This window comes from Alexandromys fortis, unplaced genomic scaffold (assembly GCF_014885135.2).
Source record: "Alexandromys fortis isolate MF-2015 unplaced genomic scaffold, M_Fortis_MF-2015_v1.1 scaffold_34, whole genome shotgun sequence".
NCBI lineage: Eukaryota > Metazoa > Chordata > Mammalia > Rodentia > Cricetidae > Alexandromys > Alexandromys fortis.
In genome coordinates, this window is record NW_026067933.1 from 3,683,108 (window position 1) to 3,700,401 (window position 17,294).

Consider the following 17,294-nt stretch of genomic DNA (forward strand, 5'->3'; position numbering starts at 1 on the left):
CCATCCTCAAGAGTCCATAAATAAGGTACTTGAGAAGTAAGGGAAACTTTCGCATTTCAGAACAGATACCCTGCTGCCTTCATTATATGACCAAAGATAGATGTAATGAGCATGGCCAGTAATAAGCATGAGTAAGAGAAAGAGAATATAAGGTTATGGAAAAACAACACATAAAGATGGTGATTGAGAGGGATGTGGGAGTGGATGGCTCATTTGAGTTAGAGAAAGCAGAAGTATACTGAAGAGTAATGAGATACTTGGTTAGAAAATTTACAGAGTCAGGACCCTGCTGATGAAGGGCTTAGGTACCAGACTCTAGAATTTAAGTGAGATGGCATGGGAAGGAGAAAGTGATTCTAGGAGATGGCTCAGTGAAAAAGGCTCTTGGGAAAAATGGCCCTGGTGAATGTGCCTCATAAAACAAATGGCTCAGCAGCTGGGCATGAAGCTCATAGCTGAAGGGTCAACACTCTTGGGAGGTTTCTGGGATCTGAAAGAAGTACAAATGCAAAAAGTGTCCCAATAGTAGTATGTGGGGACAGGTGGGCCAAAAGTGAGCTGAAGGGTGTGAGTCAAAGACTAAAGGATATTTGGCTGGTGTTTTTTTTTTTTTTGGTTTTGTTGTTGTTGTTATTGTTGGGGTGTTTTTTTGGTGGGAGGGTATGTGCTTTTTGTTTATTTTTATCCAGATTAGTAGATTTGTTTACAACCACTCTTGTAAAATACTTTTAAAAATAAAACTAATTTCTTTGCAAGTTACAAATATCAACTATGATAAACTAATTTTTTTGGTGGATAATATACATGATTAGGTAGAAAGAGGCAAGGTCACACTGGAAGATGAATTATCAAATGACAGTCAAAATCTATTTATGACTCGCTCTTCTTGATCAAATTGTTCCCTCTTAGTGTTCTACCACCATGCTAACTTCCTGACCAATATCCCTGTTGACTCTATCTACCTCATCAGCCACCAGACTGACCTGAGTGGCCCAACCTGCTCTGTCTGGGATTAAAAGATAAGTTTCTACCATAATATTCTTCTCTTTCAGGTAATTGGTTGGCAATGAGAGTATCTGATCTGAATCATATCACACAACGTAATATTTCTGACTCAGTTTTAAGAACAACAAAATAAATACTCATATTTCCTTCTAGGAGGCACCTTCTGGCTATTTGAGAAGTAACATTAGTTTTCAGTTTTGTGTTAAGTTCTTTTCAAGCACAGTTGATGACTTGTCTTCCTTCTGGACATTCCCTAGTCATCGTCACAAACCCCTGTAGAGGTGATCAACTCTCATGGTTTAAGCTGGATGCACCAGAAATGTGTGCTAATGCTGTAACCAAAGCATCCACTGACCCTTTCTCTTCTACCAGTTGTTGTTGTAAGGAGGCTGAAACCAGTCCTGAGTAGATGATCAGGTAAAAAGCCAACAGCAGCAAAAGAAACAGAAGCTAGAAACCTGATGGCATCCATGCTTTTAAATTTAACTAAATCCATCATTGAAAGAACTCTACCTCTTTAATAGTAATTCCTCCTTTCTGTTCCACATCTCTCAGTTGACCTCTTTCTCTTGGGTGATAAAGACAGACACAAACTCCTGTTCAGCCAAGTCTACCTGCACATCCAGAGTGAAGGTTATAGTCTCTGGCGTCTTTCAAGCTAACTTTTTGTGACAGTGCAATGTCCTCATACAAACACTGAGCATTCTGCTTTCTGTGTGGCATCATGGTCATTTTAGGAATATTTTTTTTTTCCTTTCTCTTACAGAAGATAATAGCCCTTGCTTCAGATCTACTGCTTTTACAGTGTAAGAGACCACGCCCAGGTGGGCTGGTATCTTAAATGCTATTGGCTGAAGAAGCAGAATGTGCTCCCACAGCATTCTTTGATATGCCCTGGGGTCCCAACATCATTCCAAACGTGATTTATTTGACTTTGATATGATGTTGCACCACACCACACTGCACTGAGTTTTCTAGTTATATCTTTGGAATTTTTGGCTTACTTGGTTTCCCAGTTGACTTGTTAGAGCCAAAACAAGTACCTTTGATGAAGAGTTTTTTAAACTGCTTCTTGAATTCTTTGGAGCCTTTTATTCAAGTGTATGACAAAAGAAAATGTCTTTCCTGTTCATATCTGGGCTTTAACAATTATATTTTTTTCGTTAATATACAAAACCAAATGTTTTAACTTGACTAGGAAAGAGATAAGCTACTACTCAGCCTTTTAGAAGCTATGTAGTCACCCCAGAAATGGAGAAACTAGAGATGGCTCCTTTCTTTTGTCCATGTGTTAGATTCTCTTCCACTTTACCACATGATTTATGAACAGACGTTTTGAAATTTTTCATATTCATCAACATCTCCATTTGGTAGGTCTTTTCATCTTGACTTATGAGATGGGGAGAATTCATCTGAAAGTCTACTGAGTCCATCTTTGCTGTCTCCATTTAGCTTATCTTTTGTTTTAGCTTAAGCTGGGATTGGGTGCATCCAAGTCATATGTGACATCTCTCATTACTGTTTCCTCATCAGAGTCTTAATGGTACCTGACTTCCTTTTACCACTGTGTGAGTTTTCTTAGCACCTTAAGATCCCTTATTGTATCAGGATTTGTTTTTGTGTGCATTTGTTTTTATGTTTGCTTTGTTCTCTTTTCTTTTTCAGACTGAGTTTGCGGTAGAATCTTTAAAGAATTCCTCTACAGGCTTCTGGTGGACTGGGACCATTATGCATCCTTAATTAGTTTAAGCTACTTGGTACTCAAGCAAAGATTCTGTCATGATTAAGCTCAACTAATACTATTTCAGAGGCTCGGTCTATTATCACCGTGGCAGGGAGCAAGGCAGCATGCAGACAGACATGGGCTGGAAAAGTACCTGAGGGTTCTACATGCTGATTCTGAGACAGGAAGCGAGGGCATTTGGCTGGTTTTAAGACTGGTTTATATTGTAGGTATTAAAGACCACAAGAGACTATGATCCTCTTGAACAAAGATAATAATAAATATTTGCAGTTGTAGAGAATTAATCAGCATACTTGTGACAGCTGAAACAGCAAGAGTAAGTAGGCAAGTATAAAGGATACTTAGAAAAGGGAAGAGAGAATAAATATCAAAGTGAGATTTAGCTGGTTCTTAAAGTATTGACTAATATGACTGGAGGAAACAGGAAAACCTATGACTGAGAAAGTAGGAATATAGTGTGCTGAGTAGGAAGACCTCAAGGGAACACACCAAGCCAGTAATTCTTTTAAATTCTTCTCAAAGAATTGTTAAAATATGCCATGTGATTCCTGTAATAAATAACTGGCTAAAATGAACAATAAATATAATACCTCTAACTCCATTATTATAAATATTTCAAGGTGAAAATATGATCTAAATTCAGGCTTTTAAAGTATACATGCCAAAGTTCTATGAGTGAGGGAAGAGAAAACATGGGGATAAGATTAAAATATCAAGCTGTGAAATACATAAACTTGTATGCAAGACATGTATTTGCAAGAGTGCTGCATGGAATTTGCATGGTATCCAAGGAAATAAGGGACTGACAAAATCAGCTCATGTTCAGCCCTGATTTATTCAATCCTCTATTTGCTTCCAAGCAATAAGTTCTTTCTGTACTGTTACATTTTATATAAATATAAGGTAATTTAACTATTAATCTTGGGCCTGGAGTGATGGCTCAGTGATTAAGTGCCTTTATTGCTCTTCTGTAGGATAGCAATTCTGTTCTCAGCATCCACATCAGGCATCTCACAGCTCCTTGTAGCTTCATCATTAGGGGATCTGATACCCTCTTCTGACCTTTGGGCACCTACACACACACATACATGCATACATACATAATACATACACATACATATATTAAAAAATCTTTAAAAACACTATTAATCTGATTTATCAGGAATATCTTGTAGCCATGAACTGTTCTTCATGTAGAACCAAAAAGATTAGGTAGGAACAAATGTCAACTCTTTCTAGTGCTCCTCCGTTTGATTCCGTCACTGTAATATTGACATCACCATAGATATCCAGGTCTTTTTTTTTTTCTAGAAATGAAATTTATCGACACCATATTGTTTAAGACACTTAAATTGCCAGCAGCTGATGTTTGAGTGAAAGGACAACCAAAGGAAAAGAAAAAAAATCAAAACAATTGAGTACAACATATTCTGAAAGATGTCACACTCAATAAGAAAAGACACCAATTATTTTGAGACGCTTCAACTCAGGATATTCAGAAGTCAAATTCAAGAAGCAAAAAATAAATTTGTATTTGGAGAAAGCTGTTTATTTTTCCAGAAAACATTGATTAAAATATTGGAGGTACAGCACAATAGTCAGATGTAAGACTTATCTAACACTGTCAGGGTTGAATTCCAGACTCTGTGCCATAATAACAAAGAAGCCCACAAAACCCTTACTCAAGGAAAAGAAGAGTGCGCTAAGTGTTAGAAGGCTTGAGCTTGAGATCTGAGATCTCCTTCTACCATTAAAGAAGTGATAACCCCAGGCCGTACTTTAACTCATCGACTATAATATTTTCTGATGCATTAATATATAGGCAATATTATTACAGTTCCAAAATTAACACCAAATTAATAGACTCTACATGTTTAACAAAAAGGTATTAAATAGCCAGAGCCTGGAAAGCCTGTGTGAAGTGCCGCTGATGGGAGTTCTTAAATGAGAAGACGCAGTTCTGACGAGTGACTTAGAAAAAGGTAAATGCCAATGCCAATTGGAGCTAAGCAAATTCTATAACCAAATACTAATAAACTACCATATAAAGTGCTTTCTTGATGAGGATCTGGTGATATCACCAAATAGTGTTTCTGAATTATTAATTCACGCTAAGAATTTGTGTTAGTAAGAAGCAGCACACTTTTAAAATGTTTTGCAAAATTATTTTCAGCTGTTTTTGAGATGAAAAGAAAATATTAGTTTTAATATTACCTAAAATTTTAATATCTCATATAAATGAATATTCATTTCTTTGAAAAGATATTGACCTCATAACTGTCATCACCATTAACTCATTGAAGCAATGCTTAACACCAACATCAAAATGGAGTCCCCTTTTACTATTCAGTATTTCATCATCCCAGCTCTACGTGACAGACTTGCAAAGAAAAATGAGGTTCTCCAAGTCACACTCAGATTCTCTGCTAGATGAGCTTGTAGTATACCTAGATCTGTAATAAAATAATAGTTACCCTCAAAAACGAGTGAGCCATTTTGGTAAGACTGTAAATTAAAATGGTAACTACTGACATTTTTGTCTCTGTATCCAAATATCTGTTCTATATTCACCTAGAGTCAATCTATATTTGCCTATATTTAAGTATGTGATAAAAATCTATAAAATTTAGAAGGGAAGTTAAATCTCTTCACTACCAGAACTCTTTAATTATAGCAGGAAAAACACCTACTTAATGTAAAGAACATATGTATACAGTAGATAAGAACTCTTCAACAGAATTTTGATTTTTGTTTAAAAGAAGGCCACATTTGTGTTCACATTCAACATCTTAAAAAACTTGGTAGGAATATATTATTTTCTAAGTGCTATGATCAAACATTTGTTGAGAAGTACCTTAATTTTCAAAAAGTCTTATTTTGGCTCAGTTTGAGTATATACAGTCTTTTATGGCAGTGAAGGCATTGCGGCTGAAGCATAAGGTGTTGGTTACTTTGTGTCTATAGTTAGAAAGTAGAAACCGATGTCTTACTTGGTATGAAGTCTCTCTGTCTCTCTGTCTCCCTCACTGTCTCATATTTATTCCGTTATTCTGGGGATGCTACCACCCACATCCAGGTTAGTTAATCTCCTTAGTAAACCTCTCTGGAAATACACTTTCAGATATACTCAGAGATGTGTCCCTAGGTAGTTCTAAATCAAGTTATAATGATGATTAACCACCACAAAGGGTGGGTACTTTCTCTTTTGATATACATGAACAGGTAACTTCAGTGTGTGCACACACATATTTTTCTTTTGAAGGGGCTCACAGTCTTCTTTTTTCCAACATATGAGTATGTTTTGTAAATCTCCTCTCTCATTCTTCGTATCTAAAAAGAGAAAAGACACAGGAACAATCTCCTGTATAGTTGTCATGGAGACAGATGGATTGCTTTTCTTAGAGGGATGTGGAGTAGAGGAAAGGTGATGCACTTCTACTGGAAGTAGAGTTTGTCTGATGCTCTGGTGAGGAGGGGAACAAGATATAAGATGCTGGAAAGAAGGAAAGAGAGAGTTCTTTGTACTAAGAATGTTACAAAAATCTAGGCATTTCAAGATATACTCCATGAGACGAATCCATGCCTGATACTGTTCTGGTGGCCAAAAAACTGAGACAAGGCAGGTCATGGACCTAGGGGAAAAGCAAACACTACTGCTCTGATGAAAGAACATGACAATAAAATGACCCTGAACAATATTCTGCTGTCCTCATGGTGTCTTGCCCAACCATATCAGAGGTACTTCCTCCTGCTGTAGATGCTAACAAACACAGGCCCACAATTGGACAGTGTGCAGAGAGTGAGAATCCATAGAACACTAAGTCCTAAATCCGATGTCTCCATCATTTCTTTCCACTTAGGCTCAGAAAACTTTGTGGAAGAAAAGCCTGAAAGACTGTGAGATCCACTAGGATGGACAAGCGGGCCTTCTAGCCACAACAGAACTGACCCACATAGGAACTAACAGAGACTGTAGTGGGATACACTGGGCCTGCACAGGTCTAAGCAAGAAGAAGTTCCAGCTTTGAGATGGGAAGTGGACAGGATCCCCAATCCCTAAACCCGAATCGATTTCCAATTACAACCACTTGAAAATGAACATTTAATTTCCTTCAAGGGAATTCCATAGAGTATACAAACCACACTTAAGAGAAGCAGAAGAAATAGAAGGCCAACACTAAATGAATCCAATGGTGTTTTTGGAGATACTCCGTTTCATAATTCTATGGCCATTTTTGGCATTACTTGTCCTTTGCTTATCTATTATGGTTCCCTATTTTGTGTTTTTATGGTGCATGTGTGTGTATATACACATATACATGCATGCATGCAAACATACATATATATGTCATGCTTTCTTTTTATTTTTCTGTTTGTTTGCTTTATTTTATTCTTTGTGTGTGTGTGTTCTGCTTGTTTTAGAAGGAGAGTGAGAAAGAAGGCATGGAGTTGGGCAGGTGGGGAGGATATGGGAGATGAAGGAGGGAAAAGAATGATAAGAATTACTGTGTGAAAAAATATTTTCAATAAACAATTCTTATCTAAATAGCTGCTAACTGTACTAAATTTTTGTCTGCATAGTAAGGTGTAACTCTCATCCCCGTCAAAGAAATTTCTCTTTGCTGTAGCTGCAGTGATGGCTGAAACCAAAACTGAACAAAGTTAGAGAGAACAACAAACTGTGGGGTGCCCGCCTCCAGTAGACGCATCTACAACACAACTCCTGAGCCTAAAGATCAGGAAGCACAGAAAAATGTGTGAGGCTCCATTTCAACTGTATTTTAATAAATAAAGACTGCCTGAAGATCTGACAATAAACAGTCCCACTGGTTAGTCTTACAGACCAGATTATGGTAACACACACCTTTAACCCCAGTAGCCATACTAGTTGCCATAGAAACTGAATGGTGCATGCTTTTAATGATGATGATGCACGCCTTTAATTTCATACCTAGATGGGGATATAAAATGGGAAAAGGCAGCTCTCAGATGCAGTCTCCTGAGATTCCTGGAGGCAGGATTGCCATTTTCAGACTGAGGTCGAGGTAAGAGCCAGCGGTTGGTTGTTTTGCTTTGTGGATCTTCAGGTTATACCCCAACTTCTGACCCTTAGCTTTTATTAATTGTGCTGCAGTTATTCTTTCTATTTTTACCATGTGGTATTCCGTGGCAGTTTTCACCTCCTGCAAAAAGAAGCATCTTTGTTGAGGGGTTAGAGCTACATTTATCAGGGAAAGTGGGCTCAAAAATTGTAAAGAAAACATTAAATACACGAACATGATGGCAAAGAAGGGGGAACAAATTCCCAGTATAATTCCTGTGAGGTCAATACTGAGTGTCAACAAACAAGGTCTAGAATCATCCAAGAGAGAACTATCTGGAAATAACTGTCAGGAATTGTCATGACTAAGTTTACCTCTTGAATGCCAATCAGGTTTTCTTGATTAGGTTAGTTTGGATGTGTGATAAGCACCTCCTACCTCCCAGCAGACTTGGCAGCCTAGATGTGAGGAAGGCTGAGTAGAAAGCTTTTGTTTTTTTTCTGTTGTCATTGGCTCTGCCAATAACATCGATGCTCCTGCAGCTGTCCATTGCGGACATGGCAAGCAGACTCTCCAGGGCACATCTCTATGTGGATTTCATGAAGGAGTTCTTTTGTTTACTGTATTGCTATTTTCCTACAGTTTGAGCAAATGTTCACAAAATAATTATTGATTAATTTTTGTAATAGAAAAATAAGGGGAAATGTATGGGTTACATGAGGCATTACTGTAAACACTAGGAGGAAAGACACGAGTCATTGCAGGTTTTCAGATCAAACACAGCCTTGGAGCCTTATGCCAGAGCTTTGGTATCACAATATTTGTAGATTGCTTCTGAGATTATTATTCTGTCACTCAGGTTTGAAACCCAGAGAACTAGGAAGATCATAAAGATGGTTTAAGTACAGAAAAACTAGAATGATCTCAATGATTGACAGTTACAATAAAAGCAGATGAGTTTCTTTCACACTAATCCACTGATATTGCGTGATGAGTCAACTGTGCTACAGAATCTATTATTTTTCTGTCAAGTTACAGAGCATTTGACCTTCATTTTAAGATTTGGGAACTGAAATTCTTTAATGGAATTAACATTTAACCTTGTCATTCACACACACAATGTGAATATACTTACCATTACCTAAGTACTTTGGAAGCCTAGATGTCTAGGGATAGTTTTATTGTTATTGTGAGCTTATACATTGAGTGGAAAAATCCTCAACTGCACTCATCGTATTCAGGCTTGTGTGGGGGTAGAGAGATGATAGATAGATAGATAGATAGATAGATAGATAGATAGATAGATAGATAATAGATAGACAGATAAGTAGATAGAAGCAGAGAGAGAGAGAGGTGTATGGTTTGGAATAGTCATGCATTAAACATCAGAAGACTAAATATCATGATGACTTGGATATGCTTTTGAGTGTGATAAAGGAGGTGGCAGTTTGAGCAGGTCTGCTGAAATATAAAATGTAATAAAGAAATCATCAGTTCTCATTTTATGATAGAATACTAGAGACTTGATAGATATCCAGGAAATTAAGGAAATCTGGCCAAAGTATGAATAGGTAAGAGTTATTACTTGACCAATGATTTATGTAATTAACATAAACAGAATCAGAGACTCAAGGCCTAGAGTGTTTACCACACACAAGGCAGAGCTGCAGCAACAGTGTGACATGGGTTAAACCTGGGTCATAACCTTTACTTCTGCACCCTGTCAGCTGTGAACTACTAAACACAGGACCTAGCTAACATGTCTTGAACACAGTTCCTCTTTTTAAAAATAGGGCTTGCATTGCTGAACATACAGAGGTCTTGCTATCTAGCAGAAGGGCTGGTATAAAGTAAATACACAATAGCTTCTCATATTCTCAGTCTTCTTTAACAAAAGATAAATATTTGTTTCCATGTTAGTCTCTTTTAAACATTTGTTTTGAAAACTCATTTGCTAGAACTCTGCTGCTTCATCCCTCAGTGAGTGATGTGGGACAGCGCTGCCACATGGAGCCCTGCAAAGGTTCATATGCTTGATGGATTAATGAAGCAGCAATCACTGCTACCAGAAAGACGTGACTATGGACTAGCCCATAGGAGCACATTATGATGCTTGTGAACTCCAATTACTCCCAAGCACAAAGGAATAACAAGGTTTTAATTAATGCCAACATCTGGTGATTACCTAGCCTATAAATAATGACATTCCCTCGGGATTTGAAGTGTCCCTTTTCTCTGGTTCATTTCTGGGGTCTGGGGAGCTACTCTGGGGAGCACTGGAGATCACAGAGACTGGGAGACCAGAAGCTTGATGGTGATGTACAGCTCAGAAACTCTCACAGCAAATGCCTCACTTCACTCTTTTCTGGGGAGGAATTAGGTCCTCTCAAGGACTCTTTTAAGGAAACCTTTCCCCCAGATCTGTTCCCCAGGCTGCACATATCAGGCTGGCACTGGTGAGATGCCAGGGGCTTTCTTTCCCTGTAGAGACTGCATCATTGACACCCAGCTCATTCTCGCCCCTTTGATGATGCATCTTCTTTTACCACACTGGCTACTGAACACTATGCTTAGTCTTTTCAAATGTCTGATTAACCTTTCCTAAAATTTAAAGGACATTGGAGTTGCTAAGCAGACTGCCTCAGTGTCATTAATTCCTGTTGATTTTCTACCCCTGTGTGTGTCTAGGTGGGCCAACATTGCCCTGGGAACGCGCACATCCTGGGACTCCTGCTCCTTCTTACTTACCTAGTCTCCACTGCATCCCATTATCATCCCTTCCCAGTGATGGAGTGCCTTCCCTGTACAGCAACAGCATCTGTGCAAGATTACAGATTGTCTTGCTCAACCTCTTTCAGTTACTTGCTGAGACAGCCTGTCTCACCTTGGGCGACTCCAGCAGAGAGGAACTGTGTGGAGGGATTGTAAGCTCCATGTCGCAGTCATTTCCGATCCTGTAAAGGGTCACAGCCATCTTTTCACACAGACAGTCTTAACCACCTCCACAGCTGAGAGTATGCCCCTCCTTGCGTGTGCCAACAAGCATGGCTCCATCTGCCAAAGGTCAGGCACCTCTCCTTTCCTACCTCCTGTCTCCTTAAACTGTCTCAGAAATCTAACATTCAAAATTTTGCCATGTCCTACATTAAGGATATGGGACTTATTTTACTCTGACCCTAGACTAACAGAACTCTTTTTATACTGAGCCCTAGTCTGAACACAAATATCTGGACAAATACCGTGTTTCAGCCACACTTACTGACCCAATTCCCATATTTTCTCAACTTGGACCAAGTTTATTTCCGTTGTTAGGGGAGGAACTTGGAGATGAAGCTTTTCTCCAGCATAGGCTTAAAAGACAGACTAGGCTCCTTCCTGTTTATGTTTAAACCTCTGTTTCTCAAAGAATGGGCTAAAACCCACCTGCAACCTTAACTGCAAATGGTTCTGTACTGCCTGTTTTAGGAAATGACAACCGTGTCTTTGTTTTTAAAAGTTATTATAACCATCTTGCAGCCCTACCTTTGTTTCAAAAGATTTCTATGATCACCTTGTTATGATTACCTTGCGATTGTGCCTTTGCTTCAGGAGGTCGTTATGACTAACTGGTTATGCTTATGTTCTGCTCCTGTAACCCTGCCAATTTTCCCCACCAAGTCCCTCATTTGGAAATCTCCTACCTGTGAGCTATAAAAACCTTGTCTTGACCATATCCCAGCCCCAGAACTATGACAGAAGCCTCCTATCTCAGCAGAGGCCAGACCAGCATCCTGAAACACAGGTATAACTGTCCCCACTTTTCCCACACTCACTGAGCATAACTCAAACAACCCCTCATCTCCTCACCACCGTATCCAAGCCTTCATATCCTGTGGAAATCTTCTACCCCATCAGAGGTCAGAGCAGCTCCCTGAAAACCAGGCAGAAGCATTCTACCCCACCAGAAGTCAGGCCAGCATTCTGAACCGCAGAGGACCCCCAGCCAGATCAGGGAATAGAATTCCAGGCACCAGAAGACTGGAAAGGAAACAGAAACCAAGAAACCAAGGAAGAAAACACCCATCCTACAAAGCAAAACCCCAAATCAGCACCTAGTACTATAACCACTCCATATCCAGATGCCTAAACGTGAGTGCATTGTGGGAGGGAGAGAACTGTAATGGATCATGTCCTGTGGACAGAGGCAGATCTGAAGAGGTGAAAGCGGGGATGAGTGGGCAGAAGTAGGTGGCAGTCAAGCCATAGTGATGTCTGAGCCTGGGCTGCTGCCAAGGCCCATATCTGGGTGCATGGCTCTGTTCCAGCCAGGCTCTGTGTTAACGTCTGTGGTTCCTGATTTCACTGAAGGAAACAGTATGAGGGAAATGGCTGCAGAGTTGACCCCACCCCTCACTGACTGAGGGAGGGTGGGCTGGTCCTCCCTTTTACCACTGCAGCACTTGGGAGAACGAGCCCTGTGCCTCAACTGGGCAACACAGTAGAGCTGAGCCTGTAGAGAGGGACACAGATGAGCTGACCCTGAGGTATGAAAGTGGGATAGCTGGTATCACAACCCTCGTCTGTGGTGTGGTGATGAGGGCGAGGGAAAGATGCCCTCTCCTCTTGCCTCTGTTACCTTTGGCAGGTGAGGGAGCAGATCCTCCCCTTTACCAGTTGCAGCACTCAGGAAACTGGTCCCTGCACCTTGTCTTGGAAGCATGATAGAGCTGACCCTGTTAACAGGGGTCTGAGTAAACCCTCCTAAGACCATAAGTTTGGGAGATCTGGTATGCCTCTCATCTGTCATATGGTATATGGGTAAGGGAGAGACAACCCACCACCACCTGTGGCAGGTGGAAGAGCTGGCCCTGATGTCATAAGAGTAGGAGCATGGGGATCATGGAAGAGGGTTGAAAGGGAGGGGGGAGGCAGGGAGGGGAGCAAAGAAAAATGTATAGCTCAATAAAATGAATAAAAAAATAAAATAGAGTTCAGGAAAAAAAATGAATGGAAGAGGCTGTCTCTGCCCCTCACCAGCTGCAGCACTTGGGAGAGTGGCCCCTGCACTTCCCCTAGCCAATACAGTAGAGCTGGCCCTGATCATGTAGGTGTGAGAGAACTGATTCTGAGGGCAAGAGAACAAGAGGACCCCTAAGTCATCGCTGTGTATGGTGAACTAGTCAGGGCAGTGCAAGAGAGCTCCCTCTAGTGGTGATGGCAGGACAGGGGCAGGGTGACCATCCCAACCCTGCAAGTACTCAGGCCCATAACCAACCCATAACCCAGGGTTATGAGTTGACCCACCTCAACATCCACCCCATGTATGATCTGCTGGAGCACTTGAAAGTGAAGGGTCATGCCCTGCAGATCCAAAGCTGCAGGATCTCCACGACACAGGGCAACAACAGGATATGCAAAGGGAGCTGCTATGGAATAATCTTTCTGTACACTTTGAAAATTGTTGCTCTCAATGTTAATAAAAGTTGATTGGCCAATAGATAGGTAAAATTTTTCAGGTCAGAAAGAATACTGGGAAGAAGGGCAGAGTCTTGGGAGTCACAGGAGAATCAGAGAGAAGCAAGATGAATGAGCCATGTTGGAAGAAGGTACAGTCACATGGCAGAGGGTGGATAAAAATATGGGTTAATTTAAAATGTAAGAGTTAACTAGTAACCAGTCTGAGCTATCAGCTAAGAATTTATAATTAATAATAATTGTCTTAATGGTTATTTAGGAATAACTGCCGAGACATAGAGAAACTCTGCCTATAAGAAGCCCCACTGATGGCCCAGTATTGATGGTGTAGCAGAGTCCAGAATCCTTGAATCAGACCAAGAACTTTTTACAATGAACACTTATAAGTAAAGTGGACCAAAGGATATGCAGTGTGTCTCTCTATGTCACCCTACAGCTTCCCTAGAGATATTTTTCTTTTTTAAAATTTTCTCTTAAATTTTATTTTTTTTTTTGGGGGGGAGGGTAGTAGAACAGAAGGTGGATATGAAGGGACATGGAGATGAATGGGATTGAGATTCATGATGTGAAAAACAGAAAGAATAAATAAAAAGAAAGTTAAAAAGTAGAAATAGATACATTTTCCAAGGAAATTCCTGACACAAAATATCCAGGAAATCTGGGACATTATGAAAAGACGAAACCTAAGAATAGTAAGAATAGAAGAAGGAGAAGGTTCCCATCTGGAAGGTCATGAAAATATTTTTAACAAAATCATACAAGAAAAATTTTCTAACCTAAAGAAGGACATGGCTATAATAAAAGTACAAGAAGCTTGCAGAACAACAAACATATTGGACCAGAAAAGAAAATCACCTTGACACATAGTAATCAAAACACTGAATACACAGAACAAAGAATATTAAAAGCTAGAAGAGAAAAAAACAAGTAATAAATAAAAGTAAAGCTATTAGAATTACATATGACTTCTCAAAGGAGGTTCTAATAGCCAGAAAGACATGGACAGATATGTTGCAGACTCTAAGAGACCACAGATGCCAGGGTAGACTACTGTACCCAGAAAAACTTTCAATCATCATAGATGGAGAAAACATGATATTCCATAATAAAGTCAAATTTAAACAATATCTATCCACATATCTACCATCCCTGAAGATGGTATTAGAAGGAAAACCCCATCCAAAAAAGGATAAACACATGCTTGAAACACAGGCAATACACAATCTCACATCAGCATAACACCAGTGGAAACACACACACTACCACTACCAACAACAAAATAACAAAAATTGGCAACCATCAATGATATCTCTGTCAGTGTCAATGGACTAAATTCCCCAATAAGAAGACATAGGCTAGCAGCGCTGTGGTGGCACATGCCTTTAATCCCAGCATTTGGGAGGCAGAGACAGGTGGATTTCTATGACTTTAAGGACAGTCTGGTCTACAAGATTTATTTCCAGGACAGGCTCCAAACCTACAGAGAAACCCTGCCTTGAAAAACAAACAAACAAACAAACAAACAAAAAGAAGACACAGACTAACAGAATGAATGTGAAAATGAGATCCGTCCTTTTACTGCATACAAGAAACACACCTCAACATCAATGCTAGACATTACTTCAGAGTAAAAGGTTGGAAAAAGATTTTTGTAAGCAAATGGTTCCAAGAAACAAGCTGGTGTAGCTATTCTAATATCTAACAAAATAGACTTCAAAAGAGATGAAGGATAGCTAATACTCATCAAAGGAAAAAAATCATAAAGATGACATTTCAATTCTCAACATCTAATCCCTTGGTGCCAAAAAGAACGGCATCCACATTTGTAAAAGAAACATTACTCCTCCTTGGGACATTGGGAGCTCAGTCCGGTGCTCCAGTGTGGGTCTCTGTCTCCATCTCCATCCATCTCCAGATGAAGGTTCTATGGTGATATGCAAGATATTCATCAGTATGGCTATAGGATAGGGTCATTTCAGGTTCTCTGTCCTCAGCTGCCCCAGGAACTAACTGGGGACATCGCCCTGGGCACCTGGGAGCACCAAATCTCTTGCCAACCCTAAGATGGCTCCCTTAATTAAGATGTGTGCTTCCCTGCTCCCCTATCCGACCTTCCTTTATCCCAAACATCCCGTTTCCCAAGTTCCCCCCAACCTCCCCTTCTCACTTTTCTCTCCCCATCTCCCCTTACCTCCCTCCCCCCCTCCCCCAAGATCCCATTTTTTGCCCGGCAATCTTGTCTACTTCCCATAATCAGGAGGATAGCTATATGTTTTTCTTTGGGATCACCTTCTTATTTAGCTTCTTTAGGAGATCAAATTATAGACTCACTGACCTTTATTTATCTCTAGAAACCAATTATGAGTGAGTACATCCCAAGTTCATCTTTTTGGGTCTGGGTTACCTCACTCAGGATAGTGTGTTCTATTTCCATCCATTTGCATGCAAAATTCGAGAAGTCATTGTTTTTTACCGCTGAGTAGTATTCTAATGTGTATATATTCCACACTTTCTTCATCCATTCTTCCATTGAAGGACATCTAGGTTGTTTCCAGGTTCTGGCTATTACAAATAATGCTGCTATGAACATAGTTGAACAAATGCCCCTGTCATATGATCGGGCATCTCTTGGGTATATTCCCAAGAGTGGCATTGCTGGGTCCAGGGGTAGGTTGATCCCGAATTTCCTGAGAAACCGCCACACTGCTTTCCAAAGTGGTTGCACAAGTTTGCATTCCCACCAGCAATGGATGAGGGTACCCCTTTCTCCACAACCTCTCCAGCAAAGGCTATCATTGGTGTTTTTGATTTTAGCCATTCTGACAGGTGTAAGATGATATCTCAAAGTTGTTTTGATTTGCATTTCCCTGATCGCTAAGGAGGTTGAGCATAACCTTAAGTGTCTTTTAGCCATTTGAATTTCTTCTGTTGAGAATTCTCTGTTCAGGTCAGTGCCCCATTTTTTAATAGGGTTAATTAGCATTTTAACTTCTAGTTTCTTGAGGGAAAATATGAGCAAAGAAGTCAGGACCACGAGGGGTGCACCCACCCACGGAGACAGTAGGGCTGATCTATTGTGACTTCACCAAGGCCAGCTGGACTGCGACTGAAAAAGCATGGGATAAAACCGGACTCTCTGAATATGGCGGACAATGAGGGCTGCTGAGAAGCCAAGGACAATGCCACTGGGTTTTGATCCTACTTCATGTTCTGGCTTTGTGGGAGCCTAGCCAGTTTGGATGTCCACCTTCCTAAACCAGGATGGAGCGGGGAGGACTTTGGACCTTCCACAGGGCAGGGAACCCTGACTGCCCCTCAGACTGGAGAAGGAGGGGGAGAGGAGAGGGAGGAGGGGGAAAAAAGGGGACGGGGAGGGAAATGGGAGGCGGGGAGGAGGCGGAAATTTTTTTTTCAATAAAAAATTATATTTAAAAAAAAAGAAACATTACTAAAGCTTAAGTAATGTATTGAATCTCACAAGTTGATAGTGGGAGATGTCAATATCCCACTCTTACCAATAGACAGGTCTCCCAGACAGAAACTAAGCAAAAAAATAATGGAGTTAACATCTTTCTTTTAAAAGCATAAAAATCCCCAAATCCAACAAAAATTAAAACAAACTAATAAAAAGAAAACCAACAAGGCAAAAAAAAATATATAGCAGAACAAAACAAAAAGCACACAGAAAACCAATTGGTTGTCCAATTCAGCTAGTTCTGAAAACATAACATATGGACTGCTTAGGTTATATTTAAGAATATAAGCAGGCAGTGGTGACTCACGTGTTTAATCCCAGCACTTGGAAAGGCAGAGGCCGGTTGATCTCTGAGTCTGAGTTCAGCCTGGTTTACAATAAGAGTCCCAGGACAGCCAGGACTACACAGAGAAAGTATCTCTCTCTCTTCCTCTATCTCTCTCAGTTTCTTTCTTTCTTTCTTTCTTTCTTTCTTTCTTTCTTTCTTTCTTTCTTTCTTTCTTTCTCTCTCTCTCTCTCTCTCTCTCTCTCTCTCTTTTTCTCTCTTTGTTTTTCTTTTTCTCTCACCCCCACA

The 17,294-nt window shown here is 40.1% G+C and overlaps 1 pseudogene; it reads right to left on the bottom strand.

Moving 5' to 3' along the window:
* Nucleotides 1-1,086: 1,086 nt before the first annotated feature.
* Nucleotides 1,087-10,765, bottom strand: LOC126503953 (ATP-dependent RNA helicase DDX50-like; annotated as a pseudogene).
* Nucleotides 10,766-17,294: the final 6,529 nt, after the last annotated feature.